General features: G+C 38.7%; 1 non-coding gene across 1 annotated transcript; it reads right to left on the bottom strand.

The window, feature by feature from the left end:
* Positions 1-1,162: 1,162 nt before the first annotated feature.
* On the bottom strand, positions 1,163-1,235 carry TRNAK-CUU. Its single transcript has one exon. It is a non-coding gene; the product is annotated as a tRNA-Lys (tRNA).
* Positions 1,236-9,299: the final 8,064 nt, after the last annotated feature.

Below are 9,299 nucleotides of genomic sequence, written 5' to 3'. Positions count from 1 at the left end.
TGCTTATGCTGGGCTTTGGAAAGCTGGTCCTTCTGTCTGCAAATATTCATAGGTCAGGAATGTGGAACAGGGGCAATAAATCGGAGAATTACCGACTGAAGATCCCAGGTCCTTTTGGCTGAGAACCCAAGACCTCTCAGGAGCAAGGGCCTGAGGAAAATTAGGCTCATGACAGGAAATACTGTGATGCTGAAGAAGGCCTGCGATGCTTCAGCTCTCTGGTGAGCATGGTGTCACCAGTGGAAGGGAGGTGTCTCCATCTGGGCTGCTGGGAACTGCCCATGACCTCGATCTAGTAGGTGAAGAGAAGGGATCACACCTGACCTGAAGCCAACCCATCCAGGAGGGGATTTTCTTCAAGTGTTCCCTACTTTCACTTCACTCATACCCTCTCTCCTCTTTCCCCAGCCCTTCCTCTGCCTGCCTGTCTTCTGGATGCTCACACCCATCTCCACCGGCCTATCCTCCAGCTCGGGCTCTCACAAGCTAATGACAGATGTTGTGGAACAAAGGAACATGAGCCTTAGAGACGGAAGACTTGAGTTCTGGTCCTACCTCCACAACTTGCTTGTGTAAGAAAGAGTCTGAACATCTTCTACAGTCTCTGGTTTTTCACATTCAAGAGCTTCCTTTGCATTAAAAACAACATTAAATTCCTTTCTTGATCTCTAAGAGCCAAATGGGGTTGTTGTGAGGTTTAAAAAAGCATACATAAAAAATGTCTAGGACCTCGTGGGCCTTCAGTAGACATTAATTACCTTCCCCTTGCTGTCCACTGGAAACTTTTTATTTTTTTAATATTAAAAAATTTTTTTCAGTCAGAGAAAGACAAATCTCATATGATTTCACTCATATGAGGATTTTAAGATATAAAACAGATAAACATAAGGGTAGTGAAGCAAAAATAATATAAAAATAGGGAGGGGGATAAAAACATAAGAGACTCTTAAATATCAAGAACAGAGGGTTACTGGAGGGGGCGTGGGAGGGGGGTGGGGCTAAATGGGGAAGGGGCATTAAAGAATCTACTCCTGAAATCATTGTTGCACTATATGCTAACTAACTTGGATATAAATTTAAAAAAATAAATTAAATAAGAGTTAAAAAAATAAACTACAAGGAACAAAAAAGAAAGAGAACTTTGAGTAAACTCTACATCCTACACCCAATGTGGGGCTTGAACTCACAACCCTGAGATCAAGAGTCACATGCTCTACCAACTGAGCCAGCCAGGTGCCCCTGGAGAACTTTAATATACAGGGATTTCCACTGCCATTGGCTTGAATTTTGGTCCTGCTAGTAGCACAATGAAAAATAGTGTCTTAGAATTTCAAGAAACATTGTCCTTTGAGATTTTAAAAGCCTAGTGAATATCAAACAGACTACTCTCTCTGAGCTCAGTGATCTCTGATAACAGCTGATTTTGACTGTTACACTGAGGATATATAGGCAGTAATTAGTTAATTGGATGACCTTCTTTCTTAACACCCATGTGATTGAAATTTGCTTGAATAAATTTGCCCACTCTTTCCACTTAGACTTTTACTAAATCCATTGAGAAGAGAATAGTGAAAGCATCTTGATCCAGGTCTTATGTCTCCTTAAAAGTTTTATGAATATCTCCAAGATATCTATCGTCATTTCCCAAAGAAGACACATAGAGGTGACTCGAATCCGCTTCTCCCAAAATATTATCCATTTCTTTCAGCAGCTCCTAGAATTTCTAAAAGCAATAGAAAGGCTGCTTTTGTAGCTCTTGGAGAATGACAGGGAAAGCCAGACCATGTACAAGTGACTGGAAGGTGATATTAACTTTTCAGCTGGCCCTTCCTTTAAAATCTCAAGTGTAATACTCAAGCACCTTTGGTTCCAAAGCTGAAAAGGGGGGTGGGGAGTCAGGTGCTGTAACTCACACGGATAGCAAGTTAGCTCTGTCAGAGTCACCTAACTGTCTGGATAACTTCCAGAGTCACCGTTAGAGTAACTGATCATGGTAACAGACAGAGTGACTTTCCGAGTAACTATTAGAGTAACTGTCACAGTAGCTGTCAGAACACGTGTCTGCTCTTGTGCAATGACTTCCACATGATGCTCCTCTCTCTCTGCACACCTCAAATTTCTGAAATCAATAACACCTGAGGAGATGTGATTTGGACTTACCGTGCTGATCATTTCACACTGTATACAAACATCAAACCTCCATGTTGTACCGCTGAGTTTAATATGATGCTATATATCAGTGATACCTTGAAAAAGAACCTCACAATATACTTTTCCCTCTACCTTATATTGTCCTCTGGCCTCTGTTTCACTTGTAGAATAAATTATATTTTAATGTGCTTATTTAAAAGGGTTTTATAGGAAGGATAATTAGATTTGATATGTAAAATGAACATACGGACATAGAAAAAAAAATTTGAAAGGGCTGGCAAAGAGGTGTAGCAGATAAGAGTTAAATCCAGTACGTGGTTAAAAGGAAACTGTTTTATCATAAGAGATTCTAAAATATGGAGAAGAAACAGAGTTGCTGCAGGGGTGGTGGAGGGGGGATGGGCTATATGAGCAAGGGGCATAAAGGAAATCTACTCCTGAAATCATTGTTGTACTATATGCTAACTAACTTGGATGTAAATTTAAATAAATAAATTAAATAAATAAATAAATAAATAAATAAATAAATCTTTTAAAATAAATAAGTAAATACAATTGTTTTAGGATGAAGAGGAAGAATAGAAGAAAGCCATAAAAGCAAAGTAGAAGAAATGTTTAGGACACCAAGCAGGGTAGTGCAGGAGTCAGGGGCATAGATGATTTAGTTTCCCAATCCAGATCTAGCCGTGTTAGCTGTGCAATTAAGGAAATGAACTTCTCTGTCTTCCTTGCCCATACCAGGGATGATGTGTTAATGGTATCTGTCTAATAAGGTTGCTGAAAGGATTAAATGAGCTAGTGTCTATCACATAGGAAAAAAACATATAAACCTTTGTTAAACAAAAATAATAATGGCACAGTAGATACGTGACATGATGCATTTGTTGGAACCCATGGAAATTTATAGCACAAAGAGTGAACCCTAATGTATGCAAATTTTTAAAAGATCATTTAGGAGAGTGGGTGGAAAACAGAATCTAAGAAGACAACCCAGCTATATGACAGATGAATGAAACAAGCTCACTGGAGCCTGTGGAGGGAAAGATGCCAACCTAAGTAACTCTGGAAATGAGTTGAGTTTAGGAGGCTAAAGGCAAAAGAAATTGCACTTAAGCTCTATACTGTAGGTGATAAATAATGGCTAGAATCTCTGAAAACACTATATGTGTCCAAAGGAATGGAACAATTAAATAAATCATGGCATGTTGGAGCCAGGCTTCTCACCTCTTTGAGTGGGAGGTTATAGAAGAGCAAAGAGAGGGTGTGGTAATGGACTAGAGTTGGAGACTAATGTTAAGCTTAATGTAGACAAAGTTATGTATGGAAGTATTTATAGATATGTGCACATACATAAGCTGATATACATATATACATTTTCTTACTCTGTCAGTTGAGAGGGCCTAGAAGCAGTGACACTCAGTAGCAGTGAACACACCTAGCACCCAGATCTTGGTTTCTTTCTTCCTTTCTTTCTTTCTTCCTTCCTTCCTTCCTTCCTTCCTTCCTTCCTTCCTTCCTTCCTTCCTTCCTTCCTTCCTTCCAGGAGAGAGAGAGGAAGTCGGGCCACCTGGGACTTGGGTTTTTACCTGAAGTGGGGCTTGTGCTCACCCAGTGTGGGACTCGAACTCACCAACTGTGGGATCATGATCTGAGCTGAAGTCATGCTTAACGACTGAGCCACCCAAGTGTCCCAGATCTTGGCTTCTAATACCATTCTCCCATAAGTAACCATGATTCCTGGGAGAAATGGCTAATTCTAGAACTGAAACAGGAAATATATAAGCTGAAACATGATTATCTTGTAGTGCCAAGAAGTAAGAAAACAGAAAAGCAAACAAAACTAAAAACACTCTCACAACAAAAACAAGTTCACATCAATGAGATTATTTTATTTTTTTAATTAATTAATTAACTGATTGATTTTTAATTTATATCCAAGTTAAGTAGCATATAGTGCAACAATGATTTCAGGAGTAGATTCCTTAATGCTCCTTCCCCATGTAAGCCCCATGTGGGTTACTCTCCCACAACCCCTCCAGTAACCCTCAATTTGTTCTCTGTATTTAAAAGTCTCTTATGTTTTGTCCCCCTCCCTGTTTTTATATTATTTTTGCTTCCCTTCCCTATGTTCTTCTGTTTTGAATCTTAAATTCCTTATATGAGTGAAGTCATATGATATTTGTCTTTCTCTGACTAGTTTCACTCAGCATAATACCCTCTAGTTCCATCCACGTAGTTGCAAATGGCAAGATTTCATTCTTTTTGATTGCCAAGTAATATTCCATTGTATACACATACCACTTCTTTATCCATTCATCCATTGATGAACACTTGGGCTCTTTCCATACTTTGACTATTGTCAATAGTACTGCTATAAACATTGGGGTGCATGTGCCCCTTCAAAACATCACATCTGCATCACTTAGATAACACCGAGTAGTGCAACTGCTAGGTCATAGGGTAGCTCTATTTTTAATTTTTTGAGGAATCTCCACATTGTTTTCCAGAGTGGATGCACTAGTTTACATTTCCACCAGCGGTGCAAAAGGATTCTTCTTTCTCCACATCCTCATCTGTTGTTGCCGGAGTTGTTAATGTTAGCCATTCTGACACGTGAGAAGTGGTATCTCATTGTAGTTTTGATTTGTATTTCCCTGATGATGAGTGATGTTGAGCATTTTTTCATGTCTCAGTTTGCCATCTGGATGTCTTATTTGGAGCAGTGTCTATTCATGTCTTCCACTTCTTCACTGGATTATTTTTTTGGGGGTGTTGAGTTCGATAAGTTCTTTATAGATGTTGGATACTAACCTTTTATCTGATATATCATTTGTAAATATCTTTTCCCATTCTGTCAGTCGCCTTTTAGTTTGGCTGATCGTTTCCTTCATTGTGCAGAAGATTTTTATTTTGATGATGTCCCAATAGTTCATTTTTGTTTTTGTTTCCCTTGCCTCCGGAGATATGTTGAGTAAGAAGTTGCTGCAGCCGAGGTCAAAGAGGTTTTTGCCTGCTTTCTCCTTTAGGATTTTGATGACTTCCTATTTTATGTTTAGGTTTTTCATCCATTTTGAGTTTTTTGTGTGGTATAAAAAAGTAGTCCAGGTTCATTTTTCTGCATGTCCCTGTCCAGTTTACCCAGCACCATTTGGTGAAGAGACTATCTTTATTCCATTGGATATTCTTTCCTGCTTTGTCAAAGATTAGTTGGTCATACGTTTGTGGGCTTATTTCTAGGTTCTCTATTCTGTTTTGTTGATCTGAGTGTCTGTTTTTGTGCCAGTACAATACTATCTTGATGATTAAAGCTTTGTAATACAGCTTGAAGTCCGGAATTGTGATGCCTCCAGCTTTGGTTTTCTCTTTTCAAGATTACTTTGGCTATTCAGGGTCTTTTCTGGTTCCATACAAATTTTAGGATGGTTTTTCTGGCTCTGGGAGGAATACCAGTGTCATTGTGATAGAGATTTCTCAATGGGAGTATTTTAAAGGGACCCAAGAATCAGTTGAAAGAACTTCCAATGACCAAAGCTGGTCATAATTTGAGCAATAAATAAAGTAGTGTTGGAATATCACCCAAAATATAAAATAAAAATCCATGAGTCCATACTGATATAAAAAAGCAGAATAAATAAATAAATATTTATAAGTAAATAAAGGGGGAAGAGAGAAGGAAATAGATAAAACTTCCATGGATATTTCCCAATAATTTATGTAGACAGTCACCCTCAGGAAGCTGAGCACAGCCTCCCCCCGCCACCCCCCCCCCCCGCGCTCCCCCCAACCCTGCTCCTTAAGTGTGGGCTGTGCATAATGACTTCTTTCCAATGAGTAAGTATGGAAGGAAGAGGGAAAAGTAACTTTATAGTTACAAGCACTACCTTAGCTAAGTAACCAAGGTTAACCTCAAAAGTGATAAGTCATGTTGATAGTATATACTGTTGATGTGATGAAAATAGAACTTTACCTCCGCAAAACACATAATCCTAATATAATCACAAGAAAAACGTCAGAAGCATCCCAGTTGAGAGGCATCCTACAAAATATCTGATCAGTACTCCACAAAAGAGTTAAGGTCATTAAAATTTAGGAAAGTCTGAGGAACTGTCACAGCCTAAGGAGACATGACTACTAAATTTAATATAGTATCCTGAGTGGGATCCAGGAATAGAAAAGGTCATTTGGTAAAAACTATGAAAGTCTGAGTGAAGTATGGATCTTAGATGATAATAATGTGTCAACATTGGTTCATTAGTTTTAACAAATGTACCATGCAGTGTACCATAGACATGCAAGATGCTAATAGGAAAAACTAAATGCGGGACATATAGGAAATCCATACTATCTTCACAACTTTTCTGTAAACCTAAAACTTTCATAAAATTAAAAACCTATTAAAAATAATAATAAATGGGTAACATCTATGAAGCACTCATTATATGGTAGGTACTTTTTACACATTAACTTCATAACCCAAAAATAATTGGTACCAGAAAAACGCCACTTACAATAAATCAACCAAAAATAGGTCTTACATCTCATAGTAAGTAGTGAAAAGAATTGGTCTGATTGGATATCCATTTTGAAAAAGAAAACTAAAACCATGAAATTAGCTTTATTAAATGTACATTTAAAAGTTTTATATTATGGACGTCTATTTATACAGGAATTCTTAGAATTAACAAGGAACAAACCAATTTGGGTTTGTTTTGGTATAAGTTTTGTGACCAAAATGGATGATGTCATGAAATGGCCTCTTTTTCTCTACAGTATGATCTTAAAGAGGATGTTTTTACAACAATATTTTATGACTTGATATATTTCTTAATTCTCTGGTATTCAAATCATTCTCTTCTGAGTTAATCTCTCCTGCCTCTGACTCCCAGGACTGTGTTGTTCCTACTTCTCTGATAACCTTCATTTTATTCTGTTGGTATTAGACATAGTTGTTTAAATACCTTTCCTCTGTAAAAAAGAATTAAGAATTGCAACAATGTCCAGGTAAGTTTTATGCCCTCTGTAGCACCTAAAATGGTGGCTTGTGTTTGGTCAGTTTTCCCATTTATAAACTAAAGAAGAAAATCAAAACCTGCAGTTTCTACTTCACAAGATTATTGTGAGAACACATGAGCCATGCCCCCTCCCCCCCCGCCACATCAAGGCAGGACCATGAGGACGTTGGCCCTTTCCTAGTCTTCTCAGAGAATGCCAACACCTCTGCTTCCTATTCTGCAGCAGAGGTACTTTAGAACTTCCCCTCTTCCCAAGAAAGCAGGTTTGTCAATACATTTTAACCTGCATGGTAAGTATAATGTACTGACCTCTGAGGTGCAGCATTGAGAACAATCCTGATACTATGTCCAGTAACAATGGCAGAGGCTGTCATTATGGGCTAGAAATGCCCATACTGCCGTGACTTTAGGATCAGGAACTGCTGGTATATAATCTATAGTCTCAAAATATGACCACCAGACAATTTCTCAACTTCTGTGCATGTATGCTGTTCCTCACATCAGGAAGTAGAGCTCATTTCCCTTCCTTCTAAATCTGGGCTGGCCTTTGACAAACAGAATTTGGAAGAAGTGACTTGTGACTTCTGAAGCTACGCCTTGAAAGGAGCTAGCAGTTTTTGATTCCTCTCTTTTAAAGCCAGGTGACATTCAAGAAGTCTGACTAACATGACCACCATACTATAGAGAAGTCCATGCTGGCCATCTGGAGAGAGAGGCATCTTATCAAAGATCACTGAGGTGGCAGTCATGTGAAGGAAGTCTTATTGGACCATTGGGTCTATTGAATGCAGCTGAATGACTCTAGGTGACATAATGTGGACTGAAGGGCTATCTAGTTGAGTCCTGCCCTAATTCCTGACCCATAGAATCATAAGAAACAGCAATTTGTTGTTTTAAGGCACTAGGTATTGGATAGTTTGTTACACAGCAGTAGATTAATTTAAATTTATTGAGATAATTTAAAGGGAACTGGTTAGCTCCCAGTTATTCCAAGAATAACTAGTTATTCTCAGAATTCCTAGAATCAGAATTCTAGGTAATCCGATTCAACTGGTCTGGAATTGGTATGTTTCAAGAGCTCTCCTTTATTTTTTAATTTTTTAAATGTTTTCTTTATTTCTGAGAGAGAGAGAGAGACAGCATGAGCAGGGGAGAGTCAGAGAGAGAGGGAGACACAGAATCCGAAACAGGCTCCAGGCTCTGAGCTAGCTGTCAGCAAGAGCCTGACTCTGGGCTCAAACCCACAAACCATGAGATCATGACCTGAGCCGAAGTGGGATGGCTAACTGACTGAGCCACCCAGGCGCCCCAAGAGCTCTCCTTTAGAGGCTCTTGCATAAAACTAACTATGGTTCAGAACTACTGGACCAGCCGGGATCATACATACTACATACTAAGTTAGAAAGTTAAACTGACCTGAAACGCAGGGAGAAGACTTCAGCAGGTCATTGAAATCTGGGATTAGCCTGATAAAACAAAACAAAACAAAAAGTCCTCCTTAGTCATCTCTGAGATGACATATGAGGTCTGTTAAGTTGCAGAGAGGCAAATAAAGAACACAGCCATCAGAGATGTATGACTAAGCTGACAAAAAAACACTCCTCTTGTATTTTTCCTGAGCAGTCTAAGATTTTTTTTTTTTTCTGTTTTTTCTATCTTAGCTTTTCCCGGGTGTCTGTATTAAATGAAACTTGCCTGGCGCTGGGTGACAAAGGTCTGCTTTTCATTCCTATTCACGTCAGCTTGTACAGACTTTGCAGTGTGTTGATGGGTCCATTAGGTCCTCGCCCCCAAATTCAGGTCTAGTATTATCTCAGTTGAAGCATAAATTGGCCAGACAATCAAGAGAAAATATTGACTCTTTTTTTTTTTTTTTGCCAAGATTTTCGGGATTGTTTTGTGTGTTTCACGTCCCATTTTCAGTTGAAATTTAGATAATAAAAAGGCTTGACAATTTGGGGCAAAAAGGAGAGAAATGAGATTAAGACCCTTGGATGTGCGAGTGCTGTTAGATACTTTCGTCTTTCCCTGGAAAGTCATTAAGGAAATATGTATGCCAGGCCACACCACCGATTTCAAGACTGACTCTAACAAAGATGTCCACATTCTAGTCACATCAGCAGAGTTTAACCTCAA

The sequence above is a fragment of the Hyaena hyaena genome, unplaced genomic scaffold (assembly GCF_003009895.1).
Source record: "Hyaena hyaena isolate Hyena2069 unplaced genomic scaffold, ASM300989v1 scaffold_966, whole genome shotgun sequence".
NCBI lineage: Eukaryota > Metazoa > Chordata > Mammalia > Carnivora > Hyaenidae > Hyaena > Hyaena hyaena.
The sequence above is the reverse complement of the archived record's forward strand: the minus strand, read 5'-3'. Positions and strand labels throughout refer to the sequence as shown.